This window comes from Eretmochelys imbricata, chromosome 8, assembly GCF_965152235.1.
Source record: "Eretmochelys imbricata isolate rEreImb1 chromosome 8, rEreImb1.hap1, whole genome shotgun sequence".
Taxonomy (NCBI): domain Eukaryota; kingdom Metazoa; phylum Chordata; order Testudines; family Cheloniidae; genus Eretmochelys; species Eretmochelys imbricata.
Genome location: NC_135579.1, coordinates 99,583,678 through 99,595,971, shown reverse-complemented (window position 1 = coordinate 99,595,971; position 12,294 = coordinate 99,583,678). Strand labels below are relative to the sequence as shown.

Here is a 12,294-nt window from a genome sequence, read left to right as displayed (position 1 = left end):
GCCCTCAATTCTCTCAGTCTTTCAATATTAATAAGAAAGGGGCCCTAGTGGAATAATTGGAGGGCCCTCCCTCTTGTTCTGTGAGTCAGAAGATGAAAATGAATATTTTAGGTCTAAGGGGTGGGAGGCTGAAGCCAGAGCGCTAAGTTGCATAGTGATACTAGAAGACATCAGTCACAGGGAGGCACTCAATGCCAGTGAGGTAAAAGGTACTGGTCCACAATAAGGATATTTAGCTCCATAGAAAGTAGAGGAAATTCCAGTTTTTATGAAACGTGAAGGTCCTTTCCTACTGCATACTTTCTCAGTACAGAGGGGGGTGATGCTGCAGACGTTGGTGTGGGAGAAGGTAGTACTGGGGCTGGTAGTGCCAACATACCTCGTATTGACACACTTAGTGTAGAAACGAGTAGTGTTCAAGAGAGTAATACCAATGAGACTGGTAACAATGACCAGTGCCAAAGTGCTCAGTGCTAAGGTAATCCCTGATGCTCTGGCCTCGATAATGTAGGCAGCTGATTTTTGTCCTCAAGGTGGGACCTGAATCTGATACTGTATTTCCTCTGAGCTCCCATGGTACCCAGACTGGGCCACAGAGTCTTCCTTAAAGCAGTAAGTTGACTTAGGCCTCTTCTTACTGTGAACTCCTGTGGGGGATTTGCCTCTGCTTCTTCCAGAGCAATGATACTTTTGTCTGTGAACTTAGATTTAACAATCCTACATGAATGTGAGTAGGCATGGTCTTCAAAGATGGGGCCCGATGAAGTGAGCTGTAGCTCACGAAAGCTTATGCTCAAATAAATTGGTTAGTCTCTAAGGTGCCACAAGTACTCCTTTTCTTTTTGCGGATACAGACTAACACGGCTGCTACTCTGAAACTAGAAAGTTAGGTCAACCTAGCTACATCGCTAAGGGGTGTGAAAAATTCAAAGTCCTGAGAGACTATGGAGGCTAAGTCCACCTAAAGGCCCAGTGTAGACAGCACCAAGTTAAGGGAAGAATTAGTCTGTTGACCTAGATACTGCCTCTTGGTGAGGAGGATTTACTACAGCCATCAAAGAACCCCTCCTGTTGCTGTAGTGTCTGTAAAGAGTGTTACAGAGGTGCAGCTGCAGATGTGCTGTTTTAGCGTTTCTAGTGTAAACATAGCGTAGGTCCTGGTACTGGGAAACTCCCAAATCAGAAAGGAAAAAATAAGATAGGGAAATAAAACCTTTAAAGAGTTACCTTTAAAGGCAAATATCCTAACTATCTAAAACTCTAATATGCACACAGATATTTACAGCCAAGCAAAAGGAGGATTGTGAAAATGTGGATGCTGGGAAGCTCTGACTTGCAGTCATAGGTGTGTGAGAAGGAAATGAGTGGCAGCTGAGCCTGCTGTACCCTTTGTGCCCTCAGTACATGAGCACGAGGACACTTGCAGTGCACATACAGCCCCAGTGGACACTGCTGTCCAGAAGACTGAGATCTCAGATGGACAAGCACTCAAAGTAGTACTGTCTCATTTTTATTTTATATTTCACGAAGAATTATGAGTCAAGTTTCCTGGTCTATTAATGCTGCTTTATTGGCATAAAGTTACTTTAAAACCAGTTTATTGGACCAGGGGAAGATTTCTCCTACAGAAGGAAATCCATTGGTAGTACAGGAATCACTTTCAGCCAGGTGAAAAGTTGTTCTATTTTTGGCTGGGGACTGGCCTGGCTGTCAGGTGTCCTCAAGATTAGCAAGTGGCTAAAAACCTCCTTTGACCCACATCTGGTCCTGAGTTGAGTAGAGCCCTGCAAGGATACAAACTTTTTATCCGCATCTGATCTGCAGATTTGCGGGGCTCTAGAGTTTAATGCCTCAGTCTTTTGGGGAAAAATTTGCTTCTCTAATATCTATGTTCTCTTCTATTATCAAATAGATGTATAGTATAGTGTTCCTGGAAATAGATCTGGACAGACTATACTCTTGTAATTCCCTCCATTAGTGGGAAGCATCCTCTTGTCTTTCAATTCTTTGCTTCACATAACTGTTGTCTTCCAGTTTTACATGGGAAAATTTGTTTCCCTGAAAAGACAGAATAACAGAGGCCTAGTTGATTAGTCCTAGTGTAAGCAGAGTCAGGATGAGCTCCACCCTGACATCTGGTGGTGAGGTGTGGCAAGTTGTGGAAAAGAACTTCAGGGGCCGATCTCATTTGCATAGGCACACCCACCCCGCCTAGAATGAGGCCATAGCTGCCCAAATGGTCACTTTGGCTGTTGTGGGATCCCCAGTGTCTCTGTTATTGGGGCAGGAAGAATAAATTGTTATTACCCTGATTATGGGAATCAAGGACAGTGGAACTGTACTTGGCCTTTTGTTATGATGGAGGGACTCGCCATCAACTAAGTAGCACTCGCTAGGCAAAGGACATGGGTTCCAAAATTCTGTGAATGGACAGAGGCTGGAGACAGGTATTAATATTTGGTGGTATGGGCCCCTGGTGAGGGCCTTATATGCTAATTGCACTTCCTCCTCTCTCCACTGTGGAATATCAGAGCTAATTTTGATTCCATTAGGAATCTAGTTACAGGCTGCTGAGCTGAATTCACTTTGGGCTAATGGTGCACCAGCATTGAGGCTCCCCTACTACAAGCTGAGATCACAAAAGAGCTAAACTTACTAAGAGCTGAAATCACTGAGTGTTGTGTTAAGTAGTGGGGGAGCCTGAAGATATATGGTGGAGCAGTTTGTGGGACGCAGAGCAGAGCGGCTTGTGGAGCAGAGCATTGCAGTTTGTTGGATGCCTAGAGCAGCTCATGGGGCAGCTGGCAGAGCGGAGCCCCATGGAGAGGTAGGGCCATCAGCTTTGGACCACGTAAGGTGCCCCTTAGCTCCCCCGCCCCATCTCCACCCAGGTTGGGAGGTAAAACTCTGCAGATAAACTTTCGAACTCTGGGGCCGTCCTGACCAGGGACAGAGACTTTTGGGTCGTTGGACTTTTGGGACTTTGGGTGATTTTGGGTTGCTGGACTCAAGAACCAAAGGGAAAGAACACATCCCAGTTTCCTTGGCGTGGGTTTTTTGCTCATGGGTTGTGTTATGAATCCTGTTGGTGGTGTTTCCCCAACATAATGCCACATTGTTTCTCTCTGTTATTAAAAGGCTGTTTGCTACACTCAGACTATGTGCTTGCGAGAGGGGAAGTATTGCCTCTTGGAGGTGCCCAGCGGGGGTGGTATATATTTGTCCCAGGTCACTGGATGGGGGCTTGAGCCGGTTTTGCATTGTGTTATTGGAATGGAACCCGGCCCTTGTTGCTGCCAAATCTGACAGGCAGAAGGGTTACACTAGTTAACCCCCAAAAAGTTTGTAGTACTTCCAACTGTTATTCACTTAGCTCACATAATCTAAACTACAACTGTACCAGCACCATCATGATCCTGCTCCCCACTGGCCTCTGTATTTCACGGTGTTTTTTTCTCAAAATGCCTTCAGAAGACTGGTTCTGTGGATGAAGGGAAAGCAGTGGATGTATTGTTTCTTTACTTTAGCAAAGCTTTTGACACGGTCTCCCACAGTATTCTTGTCAGCAAGTTAAAGAAGTATGGGCTGGATGAATGCACTATAAGGTGGGTAGAAAGTTGGCTAGATTGTCAGGCTCAATGGGTAGTGATCAATGGCTCCATGTCTAGATGGCAGCTGGTGTCAAGTGGAGTGCCCCAGGGGTCGGTCCTGGGGCCGGTTTTGTTCAATATCTTCATAAATGATCTGGAGGATGGTGTGGATTGCACTCTCAGCAAATTTGCGGATGATACTAAACTGGGAGGAGTGGTAGATACGCTGGAGGGCAGGGATAGGATACAGAGGGACCTAGACAAATTGGAGGATTGGGCCAAAAGAAATCTGATGTGGTTCAATAAGGATAAGTGCAGGGTCCTGCACTTAGGACGGAAGAACCCAATGTACAGCTACAGACTAGGGACCGAATGGCTAGGCAGCAGTTCTGCAGAAAAGGACCTAGGGGTGACAGTGGACGAGAAGCTGGATATGAGTCAACAGTGTGCCCTTGTTGCCAAGAAGGCCAATGGCATTTTGGAATGTATAAGTAGGGGCATAGCCAGCAGATCGAGAGATGTGATCGTCCCCCTCTATTCGACATTGGTGAGGCCTCATCTGGAGTACTGTGTCCAGTTTTGGGCCCCACACTACAAGAAGGATGTGGATAAATTGGAGAGAGTCCAGCGAAGGGCAACAAAAATGATTAGGGGTCTGGAACACATGACTTATGAGGAGAGGCTGAGGGAACTGGGATTGTTTAGTCTGCAGAAGAGAAGAATGAGGGGGGATTTGATAGCTGCTTTCAACTACCTGAGAGGTGGTTCCAGAGAGGATGGATCTAGACTATTCTCAGTGGTAGAAGAGGACAGGACAAGGAGTAATGGTCTCAAGTTGCAGTGGGGGAGGTTTAGGTTGGATATTAGGAAAAACTTTTTCACTAGGAGGGTGGTGAAACACTGGAATGCGTTACCTAGGGAGGTGGTAGAATCTCCTTCCTTAGAAGTTTTTAAGGTCAGGCTTGACAAAGCCCTGGCTGGGATGATTTAATTGAGGATTGGTCCTGCTTTGAACAGGGGGTTGGACTAGATGACCTCCTGAGGTCCCTTCCAACCCTGATATTCTATGATTCTATGAACTCTGTGTAATCTAATGTAACCTAATTTTTCCATCACCTACCAACTTAAATTTTAAAGTTACTCTTTATCTAACTGATTTTTCAATAGTTTTTAACAGGATTCCATTTTTTTCAATATTAATCTGCCTTGTGAGACTCTAATTGCTGCTGGAACATACAATGCAGTGGCAGTAAAACAGCTCAGTTCACTCGAGTCATTCTCTTCCATAGCACTAAACCTGAACAGACCGGCCTGGAGCAAGGCAGTTCCAGCAGTACGCAGTTCCACTCAATCCTTCTCTCCTTCCCTTACAGAATGGCTCCACTACTGAGCTCCATCTGCATCGTCCCCCACATGTGGAGAAAAGGCTGTCAGGTCTACCTAGCTGGACAGGATCACAACCTCTCAGAAGGTAAGATGCATGGAGTTGAATATAAAAAGTGTGGACTAAGTTCAGGATCCTCAAATCCACCTACTCACCCACCCCCCATCCTTTTCATAGGAATTTTGGGAAAATTTGGATATGTTGTTTCAGTAGAGAAATTCCATGAATCTCAAAGGGAGCAAGAGCAGGTCCTTCCTATTTTGACATATATTCCAATACTCTACTTTAAAGTTAGCATATTCTTTTACCTATCTATTACTCTGAACATTAGTGAATCATGCCTATTGTACTGCTATTTATATTTTCCTCCAAGAAACACAAATATAACTGAATGAGTGCAGCAGAAATTTCTCTTTTAATCAAAAAGAGTAACAAAACAGTACATGGAGGTAATTTCCTGGTATGAAGATGTTAGCCTAAATGTTTTGATTGCATTATGTCAACTTCATAAAATGGAATTTCTAGATTATAAAAGCATCTTGAGCAGATTACAAAATGCTTAAGTGCTGGATATCAATAATTCAATAAAGTCAATAGGAAGCTGACTCTATAATTTTTCCATCTCATCTATGATTTACTTAAAAGCTATACTTAGGTTTTATTTTTCTATGAACGTCTGTATTATTTGTATAAGCAACACTTACAGATTATGAGTTTAACCAACTTCAGACACTGAAACAACATATAGTCTACTTCAATTTTAACTTTATCAGCTTCCTCCACTATAGTTCTGTCCTAGTTGGCCTTAGTTAATAGAACAAACCGTAATTTAAAGTAGGACACATTTAAGATGAAATAAAGAAATTGTATTTCACTGATAACATTACAGTTGCTTGTCAAAGAAAATTGTTTAAGCAAGTAATTCTGAAAGTAATTTTACCTATTAAGTGCCAGGTTATGCATAAGAGGGGGAGGATGCCCCGTGCTCAGGGGCCAGCCACAATTGCAGTTAGAGAACTGTACTCTATATAAAACAGACTAATACACTACAAACTACAATAACAGTGTAGAGAGATTAACAGGGTGCAGGGAAAAAGATGCACACAGCATCAAAATTAGAAGCTTCAATAGACCAAGTCCTGAAGTCCTGACTTAATCTGTACTCAATCAGAATTCTAGCTGAAGAATATTTAGAACTCATATAGCACTTCCGATCCATACAGCTCAAAGTGATTTATAAAAATAGGCATTGAAGTTAATAGGAAATTTGCCTGAGGAAGAAATGAATAGTATTTGTCTCAATAAGATGCAAAAAGTCTAGTGTTAAGCAGATCTAATACATTACATAGGGAAGCAAAGATAAAAGCACCACCGCATCCTGTAATACTGCAGTGGATAATAAGTAATAAGAATGGTATATTTACATTTTTTTCGGGTCATGATTAGGATTTTTTTTAAGTTAGACATAGTTTCCTAGTATATAGTTTTACTATTGTTTACATCAGAGATTGTGAATGGGAGGGGAGGTCCACAGGACAATCATAAAAATCCACTGGCAACCACAGCAATTGCTTATGTGGAAAAGTAATATTAGGAAAGTATTTAATGTAATTTTAGCTGTCTTTATGAAATTTAGCAGCTGGAAACATTAGTTCAGACAGCTCTCCAGATCACTGGAAGTCCACAGATCACAGTTCTGAGAATCTCAGCCAATGATATACCAGAGGTTCCCAAGGAGACTAAAGAAGTTAGGGACCCACCTCCCACTGAAATTCAATGGAATTTGGACACGTAATTTCCTTAGGTGCCTTTGAAAATCCCAATCATATGGTATATCATTGATGACAATTGTATATTTGCACTTGAGATTATATTATGTATTGTAAATTTTTCATATGTGTATGACTTTTAATGTAATGTTCTTCAGGGGATTGCAAGAGTCTCAAGACGTTCCTCTGCCTAACAATGGTGGCAGATACACACATATTTTAGGATTAATGAAAGCTTGTTTATTGTAGTTCTAATAGTACTTTGAGAAAACTAGTTGTCAAAAAGAAAAAAAACACAACTGAAACCAAAGCACACAACCACCACTAAGAGAAAGGTTAGGGATGGCAAGATAAAATTATTCTACATGAGTAATTCTCTTTGATACCTTTTATAGTAACATTTTATTTTACAGAAGTCAGCAAAGAGGAAAACTGTTTTTCATTAGATGATTTTAAATTAGGGGTTCCTGAGTGCCAGAGCCATTTTAACTGACTTCATGATAACATACGTGTATACTCACAATTAATACACTGATTAGAAGAGTACTTTTTTACCTGAAACAAGATTAGTTTTGCCATACCTACAAGGACAAGATAACCATTCAACATTACTTGAAGAATTAGACATGATAAGGGCTTGGTAAATGGACTTGACATTGACTAGCTCAAAGTTTAAGCCCACTAATTAGAGTGAAAAACACCTGCACTGGCAGAACCTCCAAAGCCACATCCTCTGCAATGTGAAGAAATATACCTTTTATGATTCATTCATCACATGGTGTATTTATACAATGTGCCAAACAACTGTAGCTTGTGTTTCTTGATTTTCTTTTACCTTCTTTCCCTTCCTGGCTGCGCTCTTTCCTTCCTATAAAGAAATACCTTTTCCTGTATTGACTTTTTGGAGTCTATTGTTTCCTCTTTCTTTCCCTACATTGCATACTTTCCTCCTGCACTTGATTTTGTCTGCTCCCCTTCTCTTGCCTCAGAGAGCTCTCCCTCCTTCAATATCCCACTACTCTTATATAATTTATCAGTCTCTGTCTCTCTCACATCCTTGCATCCACAACTTTACTCCCATCCACCTTTTTATGCATAGGATTTGAAACAATTAGCAGATACCTGTTAACAAGTAAACTAAACTAACATGATGAGCCCCATTGTCCAGGGAAAATATGCAGAGGAGAAGCCAAATCACTCTGCCCACCCATGTGTGGCTAGTTCTATTACTTCTTTAAATCAGTATCAAGAAGCTAGTCATGAGGGCCTGGGAAGACTCTGCTTCATTGTAGAAAGAGAATAGATTTAGAAATAAAACTATTTTTTTTCTAATAAGGTCATGTATTCCTTCTTAGAGGAGAGGAACACCTATGACATTTTCCTTGGAATACAACACCTCCACTTGTTGAGAAAGAAGAAGATGCTTGGATTCCTATCGAGATGTTGTTCTTGAACCCTATTTGGAGTCCCCATATTTTGAATGAGAAGAGAGTGTTGGTGGGAGGTTTCTGATAATCAGTTACTCTCACCTTTGGATGCTACTCTGCAGTGAATCATAGAATAATAGAATGTCAGGGTTGGAAGGGACCTCAGGAGGTCATCTAGTCCAACCCCCTGCTCAAAGCAGGACCAATCCCCAATTAAATCATCCCAGCCAGGGCTTTGTCAAGCCTGACCTTAAAAATATCTAAGGAAGGAGATTCCACCACCTCCCTAGGTAACGCATTCCAGTGTTTCACCACCCTCTTAGTGAAAAAGTTTTCCCTAATATCCAACCTAAACCTCCCCCACTGCAACTTGAGACCATTACTCCTTGTTCTGTCAACAGCTACCAGTGAGAACAGTCTAGATCCATCCTCTTTGGAACCCCCTTTCAGGTAGTTGAAAGCAGCTATCAAATCCCCCCTCATTCTTCTCTTCCGCAGACTAAACAATCCCAGTTCCCTCAGCCTCTCCTCATAAGTCATGTGTTCCAGACCCCTAATCATTTTTGTTGTCCTCCGCTGGACTGTCTCCAATTTTTCCACATCCTTCTTGTAGTGTGGGGCCCAAAACTGGACACAGTACTACAGATGAGGCCTCACCAATGTCGAATAGAGGGGAATGATCACGTCCCTCGATCTGCTGGCCATGCCCCACATATACATCCCAAAATGCCATTGGCCTTCTTGGCAACAAGGGCACACTGTTAACTCATATCCAGCTTCTCGTCCACTGTAACCCCTAGGTACTTTTCTGCAGAACTGCTGCCAAGCCATTCGGTCCCTAGTCTGTAGCGGTGCATGGAATTCTTCCGTCCTAAGTGCAGAACTCTGCACTTGTCCTTGTTGAACCTCATCAGATTTCTTTTGGCCCAATCCTCTAATTTGTCTAGGGCCCTCTGTATCCTATCCCTACCCTCCAGCATATCTACCTCTCCTCCCAGTTTAGTGTCATCTGCAAACTTGCTGAGGGTGCAATCCACACCATCCTCCAGATCATTTATGAAGATATTGAACAAAACCGGCCCCAGGACCGACCCTTGGGGCACTCCACTTGATACTGGCTGCCAACTAGACATGGAGCCATTGATCACTACCCGTTGAACCCGACAATCTAGCCAACTTTCTATCCAATGAATAACTCCATTGCCTACCCCTCCTGGTATTCATGACTCTTAAGCAGCATCAGAGTAAAGAGGGACCTGATCCTTGACAGTTTCACTCCTGCCCAGCTCACTTTCACCTGAGGTCCTAGCAAACCTACATTATTCCAAGACATAATCAAAGCCCACAGCCATTCCAATGTCTTGCCAAAGCCACAGCACCATGCAGACTATTGCATGAGGCAGCCAGTGAGCCTCCAATACCCTTCTGCACTGAAGATGGGTAGGTCCCTAATTCTAAGGAAAGGGGGGCCATTACCCAACTCCCAATCTCAGCAGAGGTGGGAGAAGTAACTATCTACCTTTCCCTCTTTCATTTTAGTCTAACCCCAACTCCCTGATGTGGCACTCCCGAACAACAAACATCAGCTAAGTGAACCACAAACCTGTGCATATTCACCAACAGAACAAGCTGCTGACCAGGGAAACCCATACAATTACTTCAAAGCCCAGATATACACAAATGGCTGAAACTGTGACAACCTGTCCTAACCCAACTAGCCATACTGACAGCGCTACAGGAAAAATGATTTTCCATGCGACCAATAACCTGATGAGAAGAGTGGGAGGGAGGTCAGGACAGAAAGAGGACTGTGTCTCCTAGGGGCTGCCATTTATGAGTGGAAGAATCCTACTGTACCCCAGCAAATCCCACCGATTGCTAGTAGCACTGGAACTGGCCACCATTAGCCTCTCTCAACAGGGAAGGCTTCTATTGCCTGGCAGTTGCCATGATCATCCCCTGCTTTCCACTCCCTGGTGGTGTGTGGGTCCTGTTGTGTAAGTCCACAATTCAGTGCTGGCCATGATGAGCTTGCACTATCTGAAGAGAAGGCAATATATTACTCAGTTTTCACACACTTCTCAAAACTTCAATTAAAGATATTGGTTAACATTAACGGAGACTATCCCAGCTATAGGTATTAGCTTCATGTTTATTGGTCTAGTAAGGGATGGCAACAAATCTCTCATTAGCTTAAAACTGTAGCTATTGTTTAGTAGGTGTGTTTAATTCTGCCATTCTCTTCCTACACTGAGTTATACTAAGTGGTGTTTCTAAGCAACTTTGCTTCTTTACACACTAATCATTTTCAAATCAACATCTGCATCCCTTTGTCAATTGGCCCTCTTTTATTAGTATCACTGAGTGGATATGAATATTATATTTTCTACTTTAAAAGGGTTCTCAAAAATAAAGAATGTGGAGGATCAACATGTCAGCTTGCACACCAGTAAGAGACTATATCACTCATCGTTCCTTTTTAAGATTTGTGATTCTATTGAGATGATATGTATTGAAATAATATCTCACAAACAGGGAAAGGATGGTCTCCAGTAACAACAATATGTCAACGATGTCAAAACACTGTCAAATAAAACTGCTATTCTTACTGTTCAGACTTTATCAGCATGTAATTTCCACTGTTATTTTGTAATTGTCACTGTGTTTTCATAGTTCCAGCCCTACATGATTAATAATTTTACACACACTTCTATTCAGATATAATATAGGAATGTTTGTGAACATTCAGGAGCTATATTCTTCATAACACAAGGCCAGTTTTTCCCTCTTTAATATGTATAACTTTTTATTTGTGTGCCAAAGAAAATATCTTGGTGTAATTTCTTTGTTTACTCGGCGTTAAAATGACATTGTATGAAGACAGCAGAGTACAGTGTAAAGCTGTATGAAATGTTTGCACTGAAATTGAAGACAAAAAATTGAATATTACAGCACTGAAGTATGAAATCAAAAATTGTCCTATTTTTGTTAAAAAAAATTGGGACAAAGTAATCACAACATTTTGACACAAAAATGGGCTGCCTTTGGATAAAACTGAAAAGGATGAAAATTCACTGGATTATCGGTGAAACATTAGCAAAAATCACTCAAAATGAAATTCCAAACACATCTGTTAAAATTTCTCAATTTTCCATGGGTCCTGCTGCAAGGGTAAACTAAAAAAGCCTTCACTGTATATGCAACTCTTAATGAGGCATGTGAGGTGGTTCACTCACCACAGGTGCACCTCCTTGTAACTATGCATGATGTAGCACCTCTCTCCCCAGCTGAAACCCCTTGCTGATGGTCCCTCTGGTAGTCTGCCCCTTCAGTGACTCAGCCCTCCTGCCAGGTCAGTAGCTGTGTCCACCCTTCTCAGGGAATCCAAGTAGCCCCACAAAGGGCAGCCTCGCTGTCAGACAAGGGATCCCAGGGCTCACTGGACTAAGGTCCCAAAGTTGTTCCCCTCTGAGTTATAAATTCTTCCTAGTCCATACCTGTATCTAGTGTAGGCTTTTTGCTTTCAGCCCCATTCAGGGGTGGGTAGGGGAAACCTTGGCTCACTCACTCTACCCGGTTTCAATCCAGGGCCCTGTGGTGGGCAGCACCATAAAGGTGCTATGCTGCTGCTCCCCTGGATTGCTTCCTACCACACTCCTTACACAAAAAGGCAAAGCAAAAGCGTTTAAATAAAAATAAATTGAGGATAAATCCCAGATGTTGCAAGTATCCAGCATCCTTTTTAGCTCAGCAGATCAGGGACCCCAGGCAGCTGGATCTCCTATAGCAGAAGCTTCCTCAGAAGAGCTAACACTATAGGTCTGTTCACCTCCACTAGCTCTGCCTGCTACTGAACTACTCTGTGGCTGCTCCTCTTCCAAGCTCCTCCTCCAGCCCAGGCATGCTTTGTAGATGGCGCAGAGTGGGGCTGCCTAGGACCAAAGTAGCTCTTTAACCCCTTCCTCTCCAGTGTGGGGTTTGTACACCCTCTTACAAGGCAACATTGTTTAACAGAGAGACTAGCAGTGAATGAAGATATCTGAGCTCTACTCCTGACTCTGCCATTCAATTCTGTGTGACCTTGAGAAAGTTAATAAACATCTCTTTGCTTCAGTCACCCCCAA

General features: G+C 42.6%; 1 protein-coding gene across 1 annotated transcript in view; it reads right to left on the bottom strand.

Moving 5' to 3' along the window:
- Positions 1–12,294, bottom strand: part of AGBL4 (AGBL carboxypeptidase 4) — a 1,373,421-nt gene that overhangs the window by 1,054,319 nt on the left and 306,808 nt on the right. The window lies entirely within an intron of this gene.